At 39.9% G+C, this 22,233-nt stretch overlaps 1 long non-coding RNA gene across 2 annotated transcripts; it reads right to left on the reverse strand.

Moving 5' to 3' along the window:
- LOC110476979 (uncharacterized) lies at positions 1-19,976 on the reverse strand. Of its 2 annotated transcripts, XR_002466498.3 has the most exons (5): positions 19,727-19,976; positions 19,438-19,628; positions 2,476-2,522; positions 1,826-1,860; positions 1-1,681 (listed from the first exon to the last, which is right to left on the reverse strand). It is a non-coding gene; the product is annotated as an uncharacterized LOC110476979 (long non-coding RNA). The 2 variants fall into 2 exon arrangements; XR_013339683.1 differs by lacking the exon at positions 1-1,681 and adding an exon at positions 11,296-11,378 and having other exon boundaries at positions 1,739-2,522.
- Between the last annotated feature and the right edge of the window lie 2,257 nt (positions 19,977-22,233).

Genomic DNA, 22,233 nt, shown 5'->3' on the forward strand with positions numbered 1-22,233 from the left:
GATCCCAAGTCAGAACTACAATTTAATAGGAAAATTAAAGTAAATGCTATAGTACAAAACACTGACACAGTCAAAATACAACATGAGAATGCTGTTGGTCAGGGTTGGTAGCAGTCCAGTTCAACAGTGTCTGCAATCGTCTTGGGATGACCAATGTGGTTCTGTTGAAGCAGAGATCCTGTAGAAGGGTGTGATCTGCCTCTGAAGGTCCAGCGATGGTGCAGATGGGCCTGGTCTTCCTCTGGGAATCCCGTGGATAAGGCTGCTTTTGGTGTTCCAAACCTCAGGAGATATCCAGGTAGGAATGCTTAGCTCCTCCCCTGGGTGGATCATCTCACAATGGGATGAAGAAACTTACGAGTCATACAATGAGATTTGATGGCCCATTAACAGCAGGTATCTCCCTCAGAGGCAGTTACGAGGGATGGGTCATGGAAGAGATAACGAACACTGCCCCACCTGGTTTTAACAGATGGTGATAGAATACATGCTTTTGGTTACATTTTACATTGTAAGCTAAGACACAGAGCCCCTCAGGGGAAACCCGAGGTCACTCCAAGAAGCTGGAGTTATCAAGGATCAGAAGCCCATTGTACTCCAAGTCCTGGATCTGGAGGGGTGAAGGAAGCCCATGAAATGGCACAATAATATTTATGTGTGAAAGGATGCAGGATAAAGGTTAATGAAAATCTGTGTCAGGTAAGGAGATGGTTCAGGGACGTATTTTAAATTGTGTGTATGGGTAAGAATGGATTCCAGTAATGACAAAAAAATAGAATGGAACACTTGGAAGATATATAAATTATGTGGGATTTCAGCATGACTCAAATGATATGAAATAAGGGATGGAGACTGTATTTGGTCTGACTGAGGTATAGTTCATTTCTTTTAACAACCCTCTCAGTGCTATGCTTTGCATTGGTAGCTGGAGGGGTGTTGGTAGCACATGAGTGTTTTGGCTACTGCTGAGCAGTGCTGGCACAGCAGCTGTGCTGTCTCTCTAACATTCCTTTCCTGCTCCCCTGTGAAGGGTTTGGGAGTGGGCAAGATTCTTGGAGGGAATACAAGCAGGCCTGCTGATGCAAAATATCCAAAGGGATATTCCATACCATATGAAATCACCTCAGATATAAAAGCTAAGGCAGGGAGGAGGAATGGGGGGCATTTGCTATTTAACCATGTCTGCCTTCTAGAGCAACTACTCCATGTGTTGAAGCCCTGCTTCCTGGGAAGTGGCTGAGCATTGGGAATCACCAATGGGAAGTAGAGGTCAATTTTTGTTTCCCTTTGCTTATGCACTCACAGACCCTAAACTGCCTTATCTCAACCTAATAGTTGTTTTCCATCTTATTTTTCTCTCCCCTGCCCTACTGGAGAGTGATAGAGCAGCTTGGTGAGCACCTGGCATCCAGTCAAGGTCAACCCATTACAGCTTTGTTAAACTGCAGAGATAAAATCCCCAGGGCTTGTGTTAGCACTTTCACTCTGTCATTGTTAATTTTGTCAGGAGCCATGGTGGATGCAAAGTGACGATATTAACCAGCCATAAAAAGCAAAGCAGAGAGTTTGTGCCAATTCCACACCCCAGACCATCCACAGTTCCTGGTTGATATCAGTTTTTTCCCCCAGTTTCATCTCAAGTGAGAGTTCTCAGTGACAGCTCTGCTCACTGGGATGACATCTGTCAGAGGGACAGAAAAAATAGATTAGAATGACTACATTTTTTTTTTTTAATTCCTAGGAAATCTGAGCAGCCACTGACAGAAAAGTCACACAGATGTCTTAAAGCAAAAATCTTAAAATTGGAGCCCAAATCCCCACATACCTTTCAAAACCACATCATGCCAGTATTACAGAATCCTAAAGGGAGTAAGAAAGGAACCTCATATGACATATATCTACATATCTCATATGACATATATGACATATATTTACATATATCTCATATCTATAGCTACACATATGTATTTGGTAACAATAACTTATTATTCAGACATTTTATTTTTAAGTCATTAGTTGTCTTAAAGGTGCTTTACAACAAAATTATTCAGAGGAAACATTCTTATCTCACTGGATTACATATTTTCCATCCTTTCTGTCATCAGGAATGTTTATGATTATGATTTTTCTGGCAGAATCAAGCAATCTTGATAGATTTTATTTTTAGAATAGGCAGTGTTTCTATAAAGTTAATGGGGTTATAGTACTATATTCAAGTGAGGTGTGTGTGATTAAAATTTAACTTGTCCAACTGAAGGCAGTAGGAGTATGAAATACAGAGCTTTCACCAAAGGAGTGGATGGCAATGGCATGCCTCAAACATTCCATGTGAAACTCTGATTTCCTGAAATGCTATCTGTAAGGAGAGCTAGCCACATGCACAGGTGGCCACACCTGAAATATTTTATGCTCCAAAATCAGTGACTTTATGTATTAGCCAAGTTCCCACTCCATTCTACTGAGCTGCTGATGTACCTTGGTATATTCTGTGGATCCTCACTTGAAGTATTCTCTTTCCTTTGCTGTAAAATAGGAAAATAGTGTCAAAATTTTTGATTACCATAACATTCAAAAATAGAATCTAATTATTCTCTTCCATTTTCAGTGTTGCCTAGAGTATTTTTTTTTGGGGGGAACCAATTAAAACCCACTAGAAAATAATGAATGTGCTCCAAGAATCTTTGCTTTTGCTGCAAAAACTATTTATTCTGTGTCATTTAAAGTACAGACAACAAATAATGCACATTATGTCCCATAGCATTTTCTTTTCTTTTTCTTGGTTTCTAAGGCTTTTGCAATCACACTGACCAGTCTCAAAAAAGTTGGGAACCAACAGGTCAATTTTAGCCACATTAGACTATGGTAGAAGTCTCACAGGTAAAATGCTTCTGGAGATTTTGTGAAGATCTGTAAAATGGTAGGCAAAAGTGAACTGAATTAATTACCTCACTGAGAAAAAAAAAAAAGCCTCACATGAACTCAGTAATTTTTTGTAGTTTTTGGCCTGGCCATTCTGTGCCTAAGAGCTACAGACACAACCAACAGCAGACAGCACAGATACAGCACCAAGACAGATCTGACTGTGCTTCTTTCTTCCCAGATGGCAGTGAGGGAATGGGGTGGGGAGGAAGGGGCTACTAAAATATCATGGAATGAAATCCTGATGAAAATAAGAGAAGAATTTGAATTATCACAGTGCAGGTACAGATACAGGTGTGCAAAATTAAGATTTACTGGTTCCACTGTTCACAGAAAAAAAAAGTTTTTCATGTTGATACCTTTTGCATAAAGATATGCCACATCCATAAAAATAACCAAAGACATTTCTAAATGGCCTGTGGGTGACAGCCTCCACTGCCTATCACAGTGGGCCAGATTCTCAGCCTGTGTGAACTGGCAGGATTAATATGAAATTAATTGAGTTGTACTGACCTAATGCCAATTTGCCCATTGGTTTAGGATGTTAAAAATACTTCCTAGGAAATATATAAAATTAAAAAAAAAATTGGCAGGAATAAGTCTTAGGGAAATGGACATAAAATTATGTTAAGGAAGTAGAATATTGACTATTTTAAGAGTATCAAGACTAAGTAGGATATTTACTCCTTTCTATCCCAAAACATTTCTCAGGTTTCTTTACCCTCTGTCAGGAAATAGGGTCTGTTTGGAGAGAAGACCTGGGCTGAGGTAAAAGCTGGAAGCGTGGACACGAGGAGGAGGCTGGGGCTGTGCAGAGGGGTTGGTGATACCAAGACACACGGAGTGGCACTGGGAGAGTAGAGTGTGGGAATGTAGGAAATGCTGGCTACCTTGAAATACTGGGGTTAAGGGTAGCTAATGAATGTCTTGGGTCAACTCGCTTAATTGAATATATTTTTTAAAATAAATTTTAAAAAATTTAATATATTTTTTAAAAATATACAATTGCAGATAAATCCAAAAGATTTTTCATCTGTGTTATAATGTTTAACCCACTCCGTCTTTTTAGATAAATTTTGAAATAATGCTACATGGAGCAAAAGCTTCAGGAGATTTTGTTTTGAAAATAACAGTGTAGATGTAATTTTTTTTTCTATTTTTTTGCAGTCATTATTATTTGGCACATATGTGTCAGATTTACATTTTCCTGCAAAGTTCCAATGTGGGCAATAGATAAATAAGTCACAAGCTCTATTTAAGAAATGCCAGGAGGTGGCGTGTGCCTACTTAATTTCTTCCCTCAGATTCAAGCACAGAATTTTGCACTGCACATACCTGATCATACAGATATACATTTTCTTCCACTAGGACTTCTGCCACATTTTAGGTACATAGGAATTAGTGTTTATCAGATGAGAAACTTCTCTAATTTGTTTGCTTATCGCTGTTTAGTGTATGCCCCAGTGGAGTATTTGTTACGTATTCAGATTTTGCTTTTGTAACTTAATTTCCTGGTGGACTTTTGCCTTTGTGCTCACCAATACTTATTTCTTCACTAAATGTACATGCTAATTTGCTTTTACAGCCCCTTTTTGAGATTAATAGATAAGACACTTTTACCTCATTTGAATTGAAGCACATGCAGATTAAGTTTTGGGACATAGAGTTTGCAATGCAGAAATCTTGGGTTTTTCTTTCTGGAATTTTGTCTAGAAGGGCAATTGTGGCTGCTATAGCAAGTGGCCCCTTGCAGAAAAGCAATTACTGTCAATACCTATGCACTGATTTCCTGTGCATCCAGAGGCTTCCTCTCTAGTCCTGTCTCCTAGATCATCCTGTTTTTTAATCCCTCTGCACCACCAGGACTGGACAGGAGTGGGTGTTGTTGCTTCTTTCCTTGAAAAATTTTCAAAAATGGAAGTAGTTACCGAGGACAAGATAGGGTTTTTGTGTTATGGGAGAGGTGGGGAGACCCTATAGTTCAGGGCAACTAAGGAAGAGGAGAGTAGGTAGAGGCAGAGCCCCTGTGGCCTGCTGTATCTCAAAGCCTTCCAGAGTCACACTGGCATCACTCTCCTCTCCTCTCCTCTCCTCTCCTCTCCTCTCCTCTCCTCTCCTCTCCTCTCCTCTCCTCTCCTCTCCTCTCCTCTCCTCTCCTCTCCTCTCCTCTCCTCTCCTCTCCTCTCCTCTCCTCTCCTCTCCTCTCCTCTCCTCTCCTCTCCTCTCCTCTCCTCTCCTCTCCTCTCCTCTCCTCTCCTCTCCTCTCCTCTCCTCTCCTCTCCTCTCCTCTCCTCTCCTCTCCTCTCCTCTCCTCTCCTCTCCTCTCCTCTCCTCTCCTCTCCTCTCCTCTCCTCTCCTCTCCTCTCCTCTCCTCTCCTCTCCTCTCCTCTCCTCTCCTCTCCTCTCCTCTCCTCTCCTCTCCTCTCCTCTCCTCTCCTCTCCTCTCCTCTCCTCTCCTCTCCTCTCCTCTCCTCTCCTCTCCTCTCCTCTCCTCTCCTCTCCTCTCCTCTCCTCTCCTCTCCTCTCCTCTCCTCTCCTCTCCTCTCCTCTCCTCTCCTCTCCTCTCCTCTCCTCTCCTCTCCTCTCCTCTCCTCTCCTCTCCTCTCCTCTCCTCTCCTCTCCTCTCCTCTCCTCTCCTCTCCTCTCCTCTCCTCTCCTCTCCTCTCCTCTCCTCTCCTCTCCTCTCCTCTCCTCTTTGCATGTATTTAGTTACATGAATATTCCAAGTTCATAAATAGAAAACTGTGCTATAGGTGTTGCTTTATCTAGTCTGTGTTGGATGCAGCAGCCTGGGAGGAGGTCATGCCCTGCCATGACATCTGTGACTGCCAAATCTGGCACTGGTTTCAGCTTTGCTCTCAGGTGTTCCAGCTGGTGCTGCATCCTTACAACCTGACTCTGTGAGCCGAATGTCCTTCATTAAGGGTTCACATTAGGGGCCACCTTGAAGACAAAATTCATTAGGGCCAAAACTGATCAAAAAGTTGGCAGCCAGGAGGGGCAGCAGTTCCACAGCTGGGTTACCGCTGTCTGTGAAGTGGCCTGATGCTGTATATCATTCACATTCTTTTTCTTTTAGCACTGGAATTTTTTAATTTTTCCCAGAGTCATCTAGAACTTGCCCAGCCAAGTGCCATATTGTGCTGTGTATATCTTAGTCCTCTGAAACTTAGTCCTGCTGTCTGGGAACAAATTAATCTGATTTTACCAAGCTGACTGAAGTGACCAATGCAAGAGTGAAGGACTGAATATATATTTAAATACTATGCAATCTATGAAAAAACCAAACCACACAAAAGATATAAAGAGGACATAGTGTTAAAATGCAGCTTCTTGATTTTCCTGAACTCTAAAACCATTTCAAGAAATGCTGTTCAGAAAATCACTGACAGGGCTGCTTTCTGACATTGCTTTGCCTGACAGAAGGAAATTCAGTGAAATAAGCAAGATTTGTATACATGTGAACAGACAAAATTTAGCTCTGAGTTGTTCATCTGCTGTGACTGCAGCAGAAAATATTATCTGACCATATTCTGTTCTTTATCTTGGTATGATTTTGACAGAAGAGAGATGACATTTATCCAGTATTTAACACATCTCAGGAAATTCTGTAAAGTTTTAAATAGAAAAATATCTATAGCCCTTTCTAACCAATCCTGCCTCTGTGAATAGGTAATTACTGAGATTAAACAAGTGTCTCTAAATTGCTTATCTATTCCAATTGCTTCTATTTTCTGCTGGCTTTATGATTTGCTGTCTAAAGAAAGCATGAAAGAGATATTTATTTTGCTTTTGAAATAGCTTGCAGAAGATATGACTTTCATTTCAGAAATAGCAACAATTTGTTGTTTCTGAGGAATAAAAACTATATTTTGCGATCTTAAACTGGTTTTCACTTCAAAGTTTCTGAAGCAAGAGAGCTTGTATGTATTTTTAATCTTCTAAGTTTAAAATCTCATATTATTCAAGAAAATAAAAGCAGCAAAAATATCTAGTTGAGTTAAAATAACAATGTGACTTCTTTCTCCAAGAAAAGTGTCAGTAATGAAAGAAATTGCTGTGCCTGATCCTCAATCCTAGTTCTCAACACTTGCAGCAATAATAGCAGTTATTTTTTTTTTAGTCCTTTATATTGTACTGTTGGGGATGTTCTGTCCTTAATCTAAGATTGTAAATATGAATAAACCATGATCCTGCTGATAGATATTCCTTTGACTTTAGCAGAGCAGTGATTACATTCACAAGTCTCTGCAGCCAAAATGTGAACAGGACTAAGCACAAACCTTAGGTCTGCTTATTTCTGTTTCTGAATTTTACTGAATTCTAATTACTGAATTTGCCAAAAATAAACTGTTCATTTTCTTTGTGACCTTTGTAAAATTTTTCTTAGTTTCATTCGTGAACCACAAAAAACCATAAAAAATGCTGCACAGTATTTGTAGTACTTGAGCCTAAATTCCTAAATATAATATACCTGAATATATAAATTTAATACACCTCTGCTTGAGTGGAACTTAAACAAAGGATGAAGGAAGACTATTTACAAGAGCATGTAGTGATAGGACAAGGGGAAATTAGTTCAAATTGAAAGAGAGTAGGTTTAGACTAGATATGAGGAAAAAGGTCTTCACTGTCAGGGTAGTGAGGCACTGAAACAAGTTGTCCAGGGAACGGCCCAGGCTGGATAGTGCTAGCAGCCTGCTCTGCTGGAAGGTGTCCCTGCCCATGGCAAGGGTTGGAACAGGATGATCTTCAAGGTCCCTTCCAACCCAAACCATTCTATGGTTCTATGATAATGCCTTTTATCTAAAGAAGCTGGACAGATTTTACAAATATAGACTCTTCAAGAATTTCTTCCATACTACTTTGTCTTCTAAATATTTGTCAGGTGCCTTGCACATGATAATAGTAATTTGAACTGTAAAGGGTCAGGGACTAAAAGGCAGTTGTGTCATGTTCCTTAAGTATCAGATTTTTTTGTTTAGAAGTTATATTTCTGTATGGAGATCAGAAAAAGGTGAATATCTCTTTGCTTCCTTTACAGGTTATTGTTCACAACCTGTTGATATATGGAGAGAACATAGACGTGACCATTGGAAGCACCATTCCTTGTTGATCACATGAATTAATTTTTTTTTAAGTATAGACTTGAATCCCTATGTAATGTTTTTGAATCTTTAGAAGAATAAAATGAAGTAAACTAAATATCTACTTTTATCTTAAAGAACTTCTAGAAGCAGTATATCCTGTTGTAACTATTGCAATATCCTTACTTTTAATTTGTGGAAGTATAACTGGTTACTCTAATAGCAGTTATCTCTTTCCTCCCACTATCATTGTCTTGTTCAGATGAGTGGATAGAATCAGCTGACAAAAAAGGTGTGTAACTTTTACTCTCTGCTGTATTTTCACTCCGGCGTGCAGTGGTTTTTATGTGTCACCAAAATGTGTGGTTCAAAGACAAAATATACTTTAATGATACACTTTAATTAGGAATATTACGTGGGAAACATTTGTGAAGACAAGTGTGTGTCACCTGGAGCTAAAAGGTTCCTTTTCAGGACCTTGTTAAAATTTTTTGTAATGTTACAGAAAGACCTGTATAAAATGCTTCTGTGTCCTAGACACAGGAGTGGGATTCTAATTTACGACATAATCACTCACTTGGTGATTGCAATATACTACAAGTGAGAAGCATCTGATTTTTCACTTGTTTGCCTTTTAATGACATTAATCAAATCTTCAGGACTACAAAATAGTTCTGAAGACGGATCTGTCAGATTTGCCTTTTTCCTTCCCTCAGTCCTTCCCTCCTTCCCTTTTCTATGGTGACATTCACTCTGCAGTTGGAAAGTAATTCCATCATGTGTTGCAGTAGTATGACTAATCTTAGGTGACAACACTATATCCTTATGGTTTTTGAAAACAGAAAAGCTAATTTCACAAGCAATAAAGCTTGACAAAATAGAAGTTCTGTTTTACACTTACATCTGGTCTTTCATGTTAGGTTTAATGGATCTTGTTATCTATATTCTAGTGTAAAAGAAGAACATTGCCTATAGGAAGTGTTTCTCACTTAGGCCTAACCTAAAATTTGCTCTGCTTGTAACATGGAAATAATTATTAGAAAACAGTTATTTAAAATAAACCACAATTATCAACATGCATTTTGAAGAGTAATCCACAGATACAACCAAAAATAATGTGCCCTGGTGTAATTCTCAGCTACGTCAGTAATTTCCTGACCACTTTCAAATGTCTTGCAACTAAAAATATACTTGCAAATAAATCTAGCCAGGTTTAGCCTCTACAGGCATAGGATGAAGTGTTTGCTTGTCACTACTCATAGCTGATGTCTGTCACCCACCAGATGTATTAGCAGCATTTGCAGTCAAATCCATCTTTAGTATGATTTATACTGGCAATTTTATTATCTCTAAATGCAGGAGCTCATTTTGGATAGTGTCCAAAGAATTCATTTGAATGTTTGATCTGACTTCTGTCAGGGAGTCTGAACATGTTCTGGTCCCATACAAATGGGTTGTGGTCTCAGGCATCATCCTACAGCTGCAGTGTTGCTCTTTTTGTATTTTAAAAAGCTACAGAGAACAGGTCTTAGTTTACAATTAGTGCTTGCACACTTGATTCTTAAGTTAAAGCTGAGTGAAATATATTTTTTTGTATTAACAATAAAATATTTAATGGCAGTATTGAAAGGAAACTGTACTTTTCTTTCCTGGTATTGTATAAAATGCAAAAGATTAACATCTTATTCTACTATTTTTAGCCAGATATTTCTCATTAATTGCAAACTTCTGACACAATTACTCAGCCACTTTCATCTTGCCTCTACTTCTTATTGGCTCAGAAGTTGCTTCAATATTCCCTGTACTCTTGTACTATTTCAAAGGGTAGATGGAAAGCATTGCTCTCACATAATCAACGCCTTTTTGATGGGAAGGTTTTAGCTCCCTATTTGACCTTTTTTAAAGGAATAGTTTTGCATAAACCCCTCTTCCCTTCCAGCTATAGTGCTATAGAAGCCATGTGCTGTGAGACTTAGTATTTCTTACCTCATCAGTCCCATTCCACAGAGAAGTGGTCCATAAAATTACACCTTTCCACTTGGCTGACAGCACACTATCATTTTGCTCCCTCTTATGGAGCAAAACTTCATGAACTGAAAGGAGGAATAAAAATGAATGAAGGAACATGTTTTTCTCTCCAGGAACTCTGTGTAGTGACAAGAAGCAACTTTATTTGCGAGTTAGAAGAATCATAGACTCACAGAATGGTTTGGGTTAAATTGGAGCTTAAAGATCCTCTCGTTTCAGCGCCCTGCCATTCGAGGCAGTATCCTGAATTTGAAGAAAGTTGAAATTGAAAAGATACCCCAACAGTGCTTTGGCATTTATCCTTTACTTCAGCATTCATTTTACATCTCAAAAAAGACTAAGAAACTAAAGGGCTCTAGCAACCTTTCTAGCAACCTTTTACCTTCGGTCTCTTAGGCTTGTGTTAGGGAGCTCTAAAATGGCTGTTCAAAGCAGATGGAAATGGTTGAGGTTGTCATCTGAGATTGCTTTTATTCTCCCACAGCACTCATTAGAAATGTATTTATGTGATTACCTGTCCAACCTGAAGAGTATTTTTCCCAAAACTCTCTATGTATTTGAAACTCTTGAAAGATAACAATTTTGATCAGCAGAGCTTGAAAAGGTCCTTTCTTTAATTCTGAGGATAGATTACCATGATATTATTAACTAAAATATAGCTGGGTAAAGCTATAGCAGGGACAAGGTAGGAGACAGGAGGTGGGGTAAAGGTTAGTTGGAGAACTTGAGGACTAGGAATAATTTCTCTGTGCTGCTCTCTGAATGTTATCTCAGGCACAGCATTTCCTCAGCTATGTCTCCAGCTGTGATGGCTGTCTGGAAAGGTGACCTACTTACATTCCCATCTCATGCCTTGCTAAGGAATAACACCCAACAGTTCAGGAAACTGCTACAAGAAATGAAAATCTTAGCTGAGCACTCATGCTGTTTAGGTGATGGGGTGGTAGATTTCCTGTGGTGATGAGCACGGTGAGAAAAGAATTGAGGGCAGTAACTGATGTCACCCAGGCTGCTCTGCTGTGGCTTTGAATTCAAAATGACAAGCAGCTCAAAAAGGCCACCCATTAAAGCTTTCCCCTAATGTGTGAAGTCTCCTCAAGCTAATTCAGCATACTATGGGATGTGCTAACAAATCCTGTATTATAGACTTCTGTGTTTGTAAAATAAACAGTTATGGATGCATTGTTACACCTGCAAGAGTGAATGGAGCATATTGATTATAACAGGTAGACAATTCCTCATTTGTAAAACACTGACTCACCCTTCAGTGTTACATTGAGTGTTAGAACACTTGAGATTATTCTGATAACTTCTGTCTCTAGAGAGAATCCAAGAAAGATGAATCTGGGGTGAGAGAAACATAAAGGATGAAGGGAACATCAGTACCATTCTTTAATCACCCACTTCTAGTGATCCCGCAAAAGCCTGGTTTTGGCCCCATCAGCAGGTCTCAGGTGCCAGGGAGGTTTAAGACCATCCTCTACAGTACTTCTTGCACCCTTCAGGGGCTGCTGTTTGATGGGAGTTAGGCAAGGGGACAGACAGGCGACAGGACACTGTGCCCACAGGCTGTGAGCAACATTAAGAACTGGCAGATCAAAAGCGGAAAGAGTCGCCAGGCTTCGAATATTTGCATTTTACAGAATAAATCCCCAGTGTTTTGCCCTCAAGGAAGAACTGAATTTCCAGAAATATTTAAGGGATAATAGTACCCCTCTTCCAGGCATAGATTCAGACTTTGCTAGGGCTGACCCAGTTCTGTTCCTCCTTTAGTGAGTCAGTATCTCACTAGAATAGCAACATGTTTCAGTTCGTACACAACGTCCCTTGCCATTGCTAAGATTCAGAATATATAATTTAATTATAAATATAGCTATTAATTTCAGGGTCTCTAGGGATATGCTGAGACACTGATGCCTAGTTCCTGCATTACTTTATATGATATATTTTACACAGATTGCAGAAACACTTTTATACATTCTGCAGTTTAGATTAATAAGTGTATTTGCAGGAAATAAACTTTAAATCAGAACATTTTGCTAAAAACTTACCCTTCCCTTAAATTTGTGGTCTGGCTGAAAAATTTAGTTTATATAAAGCACTCTTGTCACAAATAAACATATTGTCCATGAGCAGGGACTCAGGACTGTGCCCCTTCCCTTCTATGTTCTTAGGGGCATCAGTTCTTAGGTTCCCCATATTTAGGGCAGGACCAGTAATTACAACATCAGGTATAATATTCTCTTCCACTAATGCAAAGAACTTGCACCACAGCAAGATACTCCAATAATACTGCAAACTGGCAATCCTCCTACCTATCTTGGCTGTTATGGAACACATAGTGTCAGAGATGCAAGGACTGGAAATATATTCATCTGCTGTTCTTATTTTCCTGCTTCTGCTAAACCATGAGGTTGGCTTAATTGCCATCAGATTTAAGCAATAATAGCAAGAATTAAATTCTTCTTATTTGCCTCAGATATTGGGGACTTATTTTTACACCTATGTCTTATTTCAAGCTTTTATTCATAGCAATCAGAGACATCTTCTTATGTGGAACTTTATTTCTAAAATCCTGTAGTCAGGACTTTGCCACATAAGTAAAAGTATAGAATCACATAATGGTTTGGGTTGGAAGCAAACCTTGAAGATCATCTGCTTCCAGCTCCACTGCTGTGGGAAAGGGACACCTTGCACTAGACCAGGTTGTTCAAGCCACTGTCCAGCCTGGCCATAAATTCTTCCAGGGATGGAACAGCCACAACTTCTCTGGGCAACCTGTTCTGGTGTCTCAGCATCCTTACAGTAAAGAATTTCTTTATAATATCCAATCTAAACCTACTTTCTTTCAGTTTGAACCCACTTGCCTTGTCCTTTCTCTACATGCTCTTGTAAAGAGTCTCTCTACATCTTTCTTGTAGGCTCCCTTTGGGTACTGGAAGACCACAATTTGGTCACCCCTAAGCCTTCTCTTTTCCAGACTGAAAAATCCCAATTCTCTCAGCCTTTCCTCTTAGGAAAGGTGCTCCAGCCCTCTGATCATCTTGGCTTCCTCTGGACTCATTCCAACAGGCTGAAGTCCTCCCTGTACTGGGGCTCCCAGAGTTAGACACAGCACTGCAGGTGGGGTTGCACCAAAGCAGAGCAGAAGGGCTGAACCCTCCAGCTCACCTGCTGCCCTTGGTGCTCTGGATGCAGCCCAGGATGCATTTGGATTCCTGGGCTCCCAGTGCACATAGCTGGATCATGTCCAGTCTCCCATCCACCAGCACCCCCAAGTCCTTCGTGGCAGAGCTGCTCAATCTGTCCACTCATCAAATCTACCTCTCTCCAATTTAGAGAGAAGGAAGTTGTGGAGGTCTGTTGTGTCAAAGCCTTTACAGAAAGCCAGATACATTACATCTGCCTTCCCTTGTCCACTGATGTAGTCACTCCATCATAGAAGGCTACAGGGTTGATTAGGCAGCACTGAAAGTTGAAAATGTGCTGGCTGTCCCAGATCACCTCCTTGTTTTCTATGTACATTAGCATGGCTTCAGGCAGAGAGGTGAGGCTGACAGGTCAGTAGTTCCAAGAAACCTCCTTTGTATTTTTAAAGATGGGGATGATGCTTCCCTTTCTCCAGTCACCTGACTGCCATGACTTTTCAAATATCATGAAGAAGGACTTGGCAACCACATCAGTCAATTCCCTCCAGACTTATTTCTGCTTTCACCTTCTCAGTGATGCCCACCAGATGCTGGTTGCTCTTCAGCATCCCATTGGGCATCATAAATACTTTGGTACCCTAAAGCATCTCTTCACAGTTTTCCAGTTTTTACCTTTTCATACTTGGCCCATATCTAGGCCATCATAGCTGTGAGAAGCATTGGGTCTGTCACTAGGAGGTTCATATCCAAATATATTTGAGGTCATTGCTATTCAGGAGAGGCTCCTTAAGGAATTCATTGAGTTCTACCAGCTTTTTTGGTTTGCTATGAGGTCTTCAGCCTCACTCATGATCCACTCCCTGAAGGAGCCCACCTTGAGCTTCGCCTTGTATCCACCTTGAGCAGCAGGGTACTCCTGAAGCCCATGGTTGCAATCTTATTCACTGCCCTGCTTTTTCCTCACCTGGAACTAAACTCCACAATCTTACTCCAGCCATTTGCAGCATTTGACTCCACAATGGTCACTGCAGCTAAGGCTGCCCCCAACCTTCATGTCTCCAGCAAGGCTTCCTTGGGTGTTAGTGTGAGGGAGCAGCACACCATTCCTTATGGGATCCACTGTCTTCTAAGTATAACCTCCATTCTTCTTGTGTAATAAAGAGACTTAAATGCCTAAAATCCAACCTTCTATCTTCAAGTTTTGAAGACGAAAATCTGCCTATAATGATTAACTATGCAAAGATGATTATGGAGTATCATTTCATTAACAGAGGTTAAAATTTTCATCTCTGACAGCAAAAATGTGCTGCTGAAGCTGTAGAAGAGCCCAATCGAAAAGAAGGGTTCAGAGGTCATTTTGAATTTGTAACTGATGTGAAGTTCTAGTGAAAATGAGCTCATGCACACTTCATGCTGCACAGATCTCACCTAGTGAGAGTGGGAATAAATTCTGTTGGCCACAATAAGGAAAACAAATACTGTACTGCTCTTGTAAAGAAGTGGTTTGATTTTAACGACCATTGGAGGGAGATAGCACGTGCCTCCCACCCTCTGTTCTAACCAACACTTAGCAGAAGAGAGAACATCAGTCTAAAGTGGACATGCAGCACCACCTCTCGTTGGGATTGCTTTCTGCAATGCAATCCCTGCAATCTCCCTCCTTCCTCTTTCCTGCCCCCCTGAAAAATGTAACAACAGACTGGGACAAGTAGCACAGTATTTTGCTTTCATGGATCTGTAAAAGTACAATTATTCTGCCTTCCTTGAAGGCTACGGGATCAATGTGCTCACACATCTCCTGTAGAGTGTTAAAATTTACATCCCTCAGATTAGATGGAACTGTCCACTTGGTCAAACTGCCTGCCAGAGACTTCTGCATGCTGGCATCCCAAGAGTACTCCAGACATGCCAAGGTATATGCCATATAACCTCTGCCGTGGTTTAACCCTGGCCAGCAGCTAAGCCCCACACAGCCACCTGCTCTCTCCCCCTGCTGGATGGTGGACCAAATGGGAAAGGTGGAAGTGAGAAGACTTGTGAGTTGAGATAAAGACAGTTTAATAGGCAAAGCAAAAGATGAGCGCACAAGTAAAGTGAACCAAGGAATTCATCCACTGCTTCCCATGGGCAGGCAGGGGTCAGCTATCCCTAGGAAAGTAGGGATAATAGTGCATAATAGTGACTTGAGAAGACAAACACCGTCACTCTGAATGTCTCCCCATCCTTTTTTTTCCCTAGCTTTATATGCTGAGTACAGCAGCATATGGCCTGGAATATACCTGTGGTCAGTGGGGGTCACCTGTCCTGGCTGTGTCCCCTCACAACTCCTCTGCACTTGCATCTGTGAGTTGCAGAAAAGGCCGTGGCTCTGTATAAGCCCTGCTCAGCAATAACTAAAACATCCCTGTGTTATCAATGCCATTTCCAGCACAAATCCAAAACCCAACCCTATATCAGCTTTGTTCCAGCCAAAGCAGCAACATATCTTTAATGAAACTAGGACTGGGAAAAGGAGCCATTTCCTCTATTGAGAGGTAAGAATGCACATTTACCTGCTTTGCCAAGGAGGTAGAGTAGCACAGAAAGGAAGCTCTTAAAATTGATCTGTTAATATCAAAAAATTGATATGGATAGCAGGCTTCCATGGAACTGTATTTTTCATATAATTCAGCCATCCTGATGATGTTAACTCACAGTAATTTTAATTTTTTTTTTCCTTGAAAGTCACTATTTTGGTATAAAGATAGATCCTTGGTTTTGGCTGTAATTTCCTTAACAAACATTAAAGGAATAAAAACTCTCTCAATTAAGAGTAGTTGTTCTTAGAAAACACTTAAAGCCAGTTAGCATATAAACAGTAAAAATTTCAATATGGATCAATGAAATTTAGGCAACTACAGCTATAAACAATCAAAAAAGCCTAGGAAAATTTAGAAGTTTCTAGAGACTATGTGAGAATCTCTTTCTATTTTGTCTATTTTTGTGTAATATTGTCAAGAACTGGTTCTGTTTTAACAGCAAAGGTTAACAGGTATAATCGCAGACTGACTGGCCCCTTCAGTATTTTAGGCAATTTCTTCTCCCACTTTCAAATTTGTTAGTGGTCTTTAACAAAATTAAAAAACAAAACCAAACCCTCAAAGATGAGGCATTATTATTATTGTTATTATTATTATTATTATTATTATTATTATTATTATTATTATTATTGTATTATCTATAAATAATACAAAATGTGCAGAGTTTTTAGAGCACTGAACTCCATGCTGACTTTCACTTATGGAACAGAATAAAATAATATTTTCTCTTAGTACAGAGCCTGCTATGGGAAGAGGTAAATTGGTGCTTTTAGGTAGCATGAATGGCATTGTATAATGATATAATAATAATTTTACTCTGCTAACAAAACAGGACAGTGTAGGAATTCAAAATTCTTTGCATATTATTTGTCACAATCTAGTCTTGTGCAGATAACAAACTAAAGTGCCACAGACTGATTTACACTTCAAAGGAAAAGACTGGTTTTGAGTATATGTACCAAACTTTTGGCTGTGGGCTTAGAAAAATAAATCACTTGTCATTTTTGTTTTGTAGGCTATTGAAAATATGATGACTAATTAGAATGAAAAAATGCAGCTTCATTATTGATTGAACTGAGCTGCATAATAATGCACTATCAAAAGTATTTGGGAAGAAAATATTAAATTAGTATTAAATTAGTAACGCCAGACTTTAAAGTTTCTAAAAAGTGCTTCTAAATAATTAATCTCAGAGATTATAAAAAATTAAAAATAACTCCAATCTTGTGAATATGTGCAGTCCTTATGCAATCAAAAATCCCACAGAAACAAGAAGTTTGCCTATGAGAGAGAAAACTTCAGGTCCTAGGAAATGAAATCAGATAGAGGAAGGATATGCATTTGTCATGGTTTGACACTGACACAATGCCAGCGCCCCCCACAAAAACGCAACTTCCCAAATGAATGCTGTGAGATGCAATCAGGAACAGAGCAGAGCAGGCCCACGCTTAATAACAAAGGAAAAACTTTATTAAACCACTACTACTATAAAAGGAAAAAGAAAGAAAAACAGATACTAAAACCAAAATAAAAACCTTCCAAAACATTTCTCCTCCCCCTGTCCCAATTCCAATAAACCACAGTGAGACACAACTTGGACTCCCAATCAGGTTCCTACCCTCCAGATAATCAATACTCAGTCCATCAAGGGAGAGAAGAGTCTCTCCTGTGCCACAGACCCCCAAGAAACACAGCTGTGTCCTCTGATGTTTCCATGTCACACATGGCACCGCCTGGAGAAAATCTGCCCACAGTCCCCCCCATTTTCTTCCTCCACTGGGCCTGAGAGTCTCAAGAACAGAGATCATCTTCTTTCTGAAGACAGAGGGCATCACCACACCCTCCTCAACTTTCCTCTGTTCACTCCACTCCTGTGTTGGTAGTCACTGAGGCAGGTCTCTTGGCTTACGATTGCATCCCCCTAAAATACAGTCTCTCTTGGAGGAGAAATTGGTTCAGTCTATGGCTATATAAGAAAAGTCCCACCAAGGCCACTCCATCATCTCCTCCCACCTAGAATTTCTCCATCTAACATCTCAGTCCCAGACTGTCTCTTGTCTTCTCTTTCAAAACAAGGAGGAGTAATATTTCACAAAGCTTTCATTTCCCAAGGAAGGGTTAAAAGTCCCAACTCCCCAGATGGCTCTTGGGATCTCTGCCCAGACTTCCAGCTCCCACGACTGGGTACCTTCCCCTCCCCTGCTCCTTCTCCCTTCTCCTCCTCCTCCTCCTCTGCTGGCACCATCGCTGTCTCTTTCTCTCTCTCTCTCCAGAGAGACTCTGGGGGGAGGAACGCAGACATCCCAGATTTCCTCCACCCTTCCATCTGCAGGGAGCTGGCCAGTCCAGCCCCTCCACCCTTCGGCCTTACCTCAGCCAAGCTGCATGGCTTCTCCCCATGGCTGGGCAGGGAGAGTCTGCTCCCTTTGATGACCGGGACCAAAGAGAGAGTTCCCCTGGGAGTTCTGCTTTTAGCCCCTCTGTGTTCTCTGAGGCATGTCATGCCTTCAGTGGTCAGTCCAAATGCCAATATCCAACCCTGACCACTGATTGGTTTGACCCTCTTCTTCCTGAGAAAATTCTCTTTCATGTCAAACCACTACAGCATTTTATTAAAAATTGTCCAATCTGAAAAAACATTTCTCAAGTTGAAGCTGTAGTCTAATCCTTCCCAATAGACATTTATTATTTTCTAATACTGTTTTTTGCACCTTTTTCTCTGAAACAATAACAGTGCTTTACAAGGGAAGATGATGCCATAAAAGCTTACCATTCTAACTCCTCTAAATTTGTTTGACTCCTGTAAAATTGATCCATTCCCATGACTTTATAATCTGTGTTTTGTTTTCATGAAGCAAAGAGATAAGAGGGAAGTATGAACTGTTTGATTTTCCTCCACTGCCCAGCTCCAGGGAAAAGAGAAATTCCCATCTGTCCAAGGGTGATGGGCTGAGGCAGTACTCACATGGGTGTTTTGCAGGGCTGGTAACTGCAGATGAGTTATGTGCTTGAGACACACCACAGACCCCTACTTATTTCTAGCTATGCTTTGTGCTGTGGTTCATGCCTTCAGCACTTAACTTACAACTGTCTTTGTCCAGAACAGCTCTAGCAAGTCTAGCAGAAGAAAAATTTTAATTGCAAGAAGAAAGCTTAAAGTGCTGAAGATAAACCTGGTTAGCAGAGAAAAAGGACAGCAAGACCTGTGATTCTCCCCATCAATAGCAGCTTGCAGCAGGGCTTGAAACAGAGAATCTGTCAACAGCTGCTATGTGAGCTTCAAATAAGTGTTGAAGTGTTCAGCTCTTATTGAATCCCCTGCCACTGCTGTAATCTTCCTCAGTCATTCTCCTGCTTATTTATGGCCCTGAAAATTTCCTGGTGGGTCTTTTGCTGAAATGCCCTTGTAATGAGATTCTACCAGCTCTTCTCTGTTCCTTGTTCCTCAGATGAGGAAAATGCCACCCTCTGAAGGAACCAGGTTTGATCACTCAGTAGAAAACACTGAAATTAAGAAATAATTAAAAAAAAACCCAAAAACAACCAACACTCTCATGCATACATAGGACTGTACTAGGAGAAAGGTTAAATTTTAATTGTATTATACATACTCACTGACTTTGCAAAAAAAAGAAAATCCTCATCATGTCCAGTATTGCAGATATGTGCACTCACCTTCAGTGCCAGTTTGCTAAGAGGAGCAGGAGGATGGAGTTAACAAGCTCAGATGTGCACAGAAGAGAAGCAATGCTTCCTCAGTCTTGTAGCTGTACCTTTCTCTTGCACCATTTCCAGGTTGGTTTTCCTTTGTTTGCCATTGAGGTAGAGGAACACATTCTCACTGTCCCTTCTGAAATCCTCCAGATCTAAGGCAGAAGCAATAGGATTCACAAAAGAACACAAGTAAGGTTCAGTTCAAACAAAAATCACAACCATATCTAAAGAGGAATTATAAAATTATTGCCTTTTACTGTTTTAAGTGATGATAGAGAAATCTATGCAGATACAGCCTTAAAAAATAGCAGAAGAACCATCTAGTTATTGCCTCATAAAACATGATGTTTTTCATTGCTACTTGAGATTTTAGAAATAACTGTGAAGACTTTTCTGCTTTGAAGTGCAAAATAAATTGGATTGTATAGAGCGTCAGCAGTCTTAGGCAAAATTAAGCTTTCAGGGAAGCTTAATGGCAGAAAACAGAATGGTATTTAAATTACAGGGCCATAAAGGACAGAACTATCAACAAGTGAACAAAAAACAGAACCCATGAAGAAATCTCCCAGAGCAAAGTACAGTTATTTCATTCCATTAAGGGATTGAGCTTCTTCTCTAATTTTTGAAACAGATGGTATGACAAGATTGGCAATGCTTTGCAGCATGAGCATCATCTAACTCAGAGCCAAGCTGAAAATAACAAAATGAAACTCAGTATGGAAAAAGACTCAAGCTAACCCATGCGTGGGGAAAGAAATTCAAAACAAAGAGATGGAAGCAAAAGGAAACCTGGAAAGCAAAAGAGGGCCAAGGAATGAGCGACCCACAGATCCACTAAGCCAGGCAAGGGGTTTCAACCGTGCAGGCTCAAATTATTCAAACTGGAACATGACTGGCATGTTGTTACTTTAACTTTTACATTTAACTAATAAATTAGTTAATGCATAGCTTTTAATGATTAGAACTCACTGGAGCTTGAGTTTCTATGCCTTTGCTAAAACTTTACATACCCTCCTGACCTTCTCCATGGCAGACATGAAGCAACATATTTTATGGTTCAGAAAGTTTGTAAATTCTGTCAGAGTTGCAGATTGCTCTTTTTCCTCTTTTCTTCCCCCCAGAAGGTCTGATCCAGTTCCACAGTGTTGCCTTTGGAAACATCAGCACTGAGAACTGCATATTTGTGTGTTTATCATGAGCAAATAAATACTTATCTGGTCCATCTGTGTGATTAGATAATGTGACAGAACCCTCCTTTTCTGTCCAAAGTATTTGGAGGAATTTCTGTCTTTCTTGATTAATTAAAAATAAAAAAAATTGCAATGCAACAGCACTTGCTGTACATTACGTTCCCTCAATATATTCAGGTATAACTGCTTATGTGTAGTAGCCAAACATAGCCTTTACTAATTTTCATGTGGGTGAAAAATTGAGCTAATTATAACTCATGCACAGATTTGATGGCTGTGAGTAATTCCAATTCTTAAGTTTCAAGACTTGTGGTTTTGTCCTTTTACTGTTTGCCTCCTTAACATGTGAGCTTCACATTGATATCAGACAAAGAAAAATCAACAACAAAATGAAGGAAAAGTGTTTAAACCAAAAAGCACCAGCCCATGGGATGGAACTGTCAACCTTTAGGAAATTTGTTTTGGATATTTATTAGATTTAATTTTGTTTTGAAAGAAGGATTATAAACATACACGGTAAAGAATCTGAGTGAAAATTATTTTCCTTTTCAATTCAAAATATGAGAATAGCAATGATTATCATGTGCCAGGGTTTAGATTTTCCATTTAACACAGGAGTTACCAAAGAAAATCTTTGTACTAGGTTTGTAAAGAATCATTGCATGAGTAACAGATATTTGATACTTTCTGAATAATACCTCATGTTCCAAATTAAAACTAGCCTTTTACAGAAAGTTTCTCTTTTGACTTGGTTTCAAGTCATTACAGTGACTCATTAAAATACATTGTTTTTGAAAATTCCCTAAAGCAGTAAAGGAAGTGTTATTCAGCCAGATCATCACCCATAAGGTACAGGTTTGTAATTTATATGCCTTCTATAACACAAATCTATTTTTTGTTTTTAAACTGACAATGTGTCCCAGATTTCTATTTTTTTGCAACATTACAGGCAACTTTGAGATGCTGGGAGTTGCTTTGGGTATGTGGAAAGGGATGATCATGGGGATTCATCCCATCATTACCTCTCAGGATGAAAATGCGGCATGTCTGCCCTTGTCAGCATGAAGTTTCACCAAGGGAACTCGTGTGTACACATGTAAGAAACTGCTAGCAAACCCTTATGGTGAATTTAACAGAATGTAGCATATGTAATACACTGGTTGCACAGGTCCTCTGTGGATAAATGCCTGTGCTGAGGCAGGTGTCCTGGACAATGATATCAGAAGGTTGCAATGGTGTAACTGCAACAGCAGTGCAGAGTGGAGAGGAACATCGGGTTAATTTTCACCTGGTGCTTGAGGAGACTTTGGTCCAGCTGTGTCCCATCAGGAGTATGTCCTTCTACCTTCCTAGAAGGTCTAGAGCCTTTCATCTCCCCTGCTCATGCTTTTAAATGTTCATTATATCCCTGGACATTGATCTAGATTAGTGTCCTGACCACAGTCACTGGAGAATGTTTCTCTTAGTGCAAAGTATAAAAAGGTCAAACTGAAGTCATGCTAAATGAGGATATTAGGTGTACTTTCTTACAGTCAAACATAGCACTTGCCTAATAAATCCAAAACTG

The sequence above is a fragment of the Lonchura striata genome, chromosome 1, assembly GCF_046129695.1.
Source record: "Lonchura striata isolate bLonStr1 chromosome 1, bLonStr1.mat, whole genome shotgun sequence".
Taxonomy (NCBI): domain Eukaryota; kingdom Metazoa; phylum Chordata; class Aves; order Passeriformes; family Estrildidae; genus Lonchura; species Lonchura striata.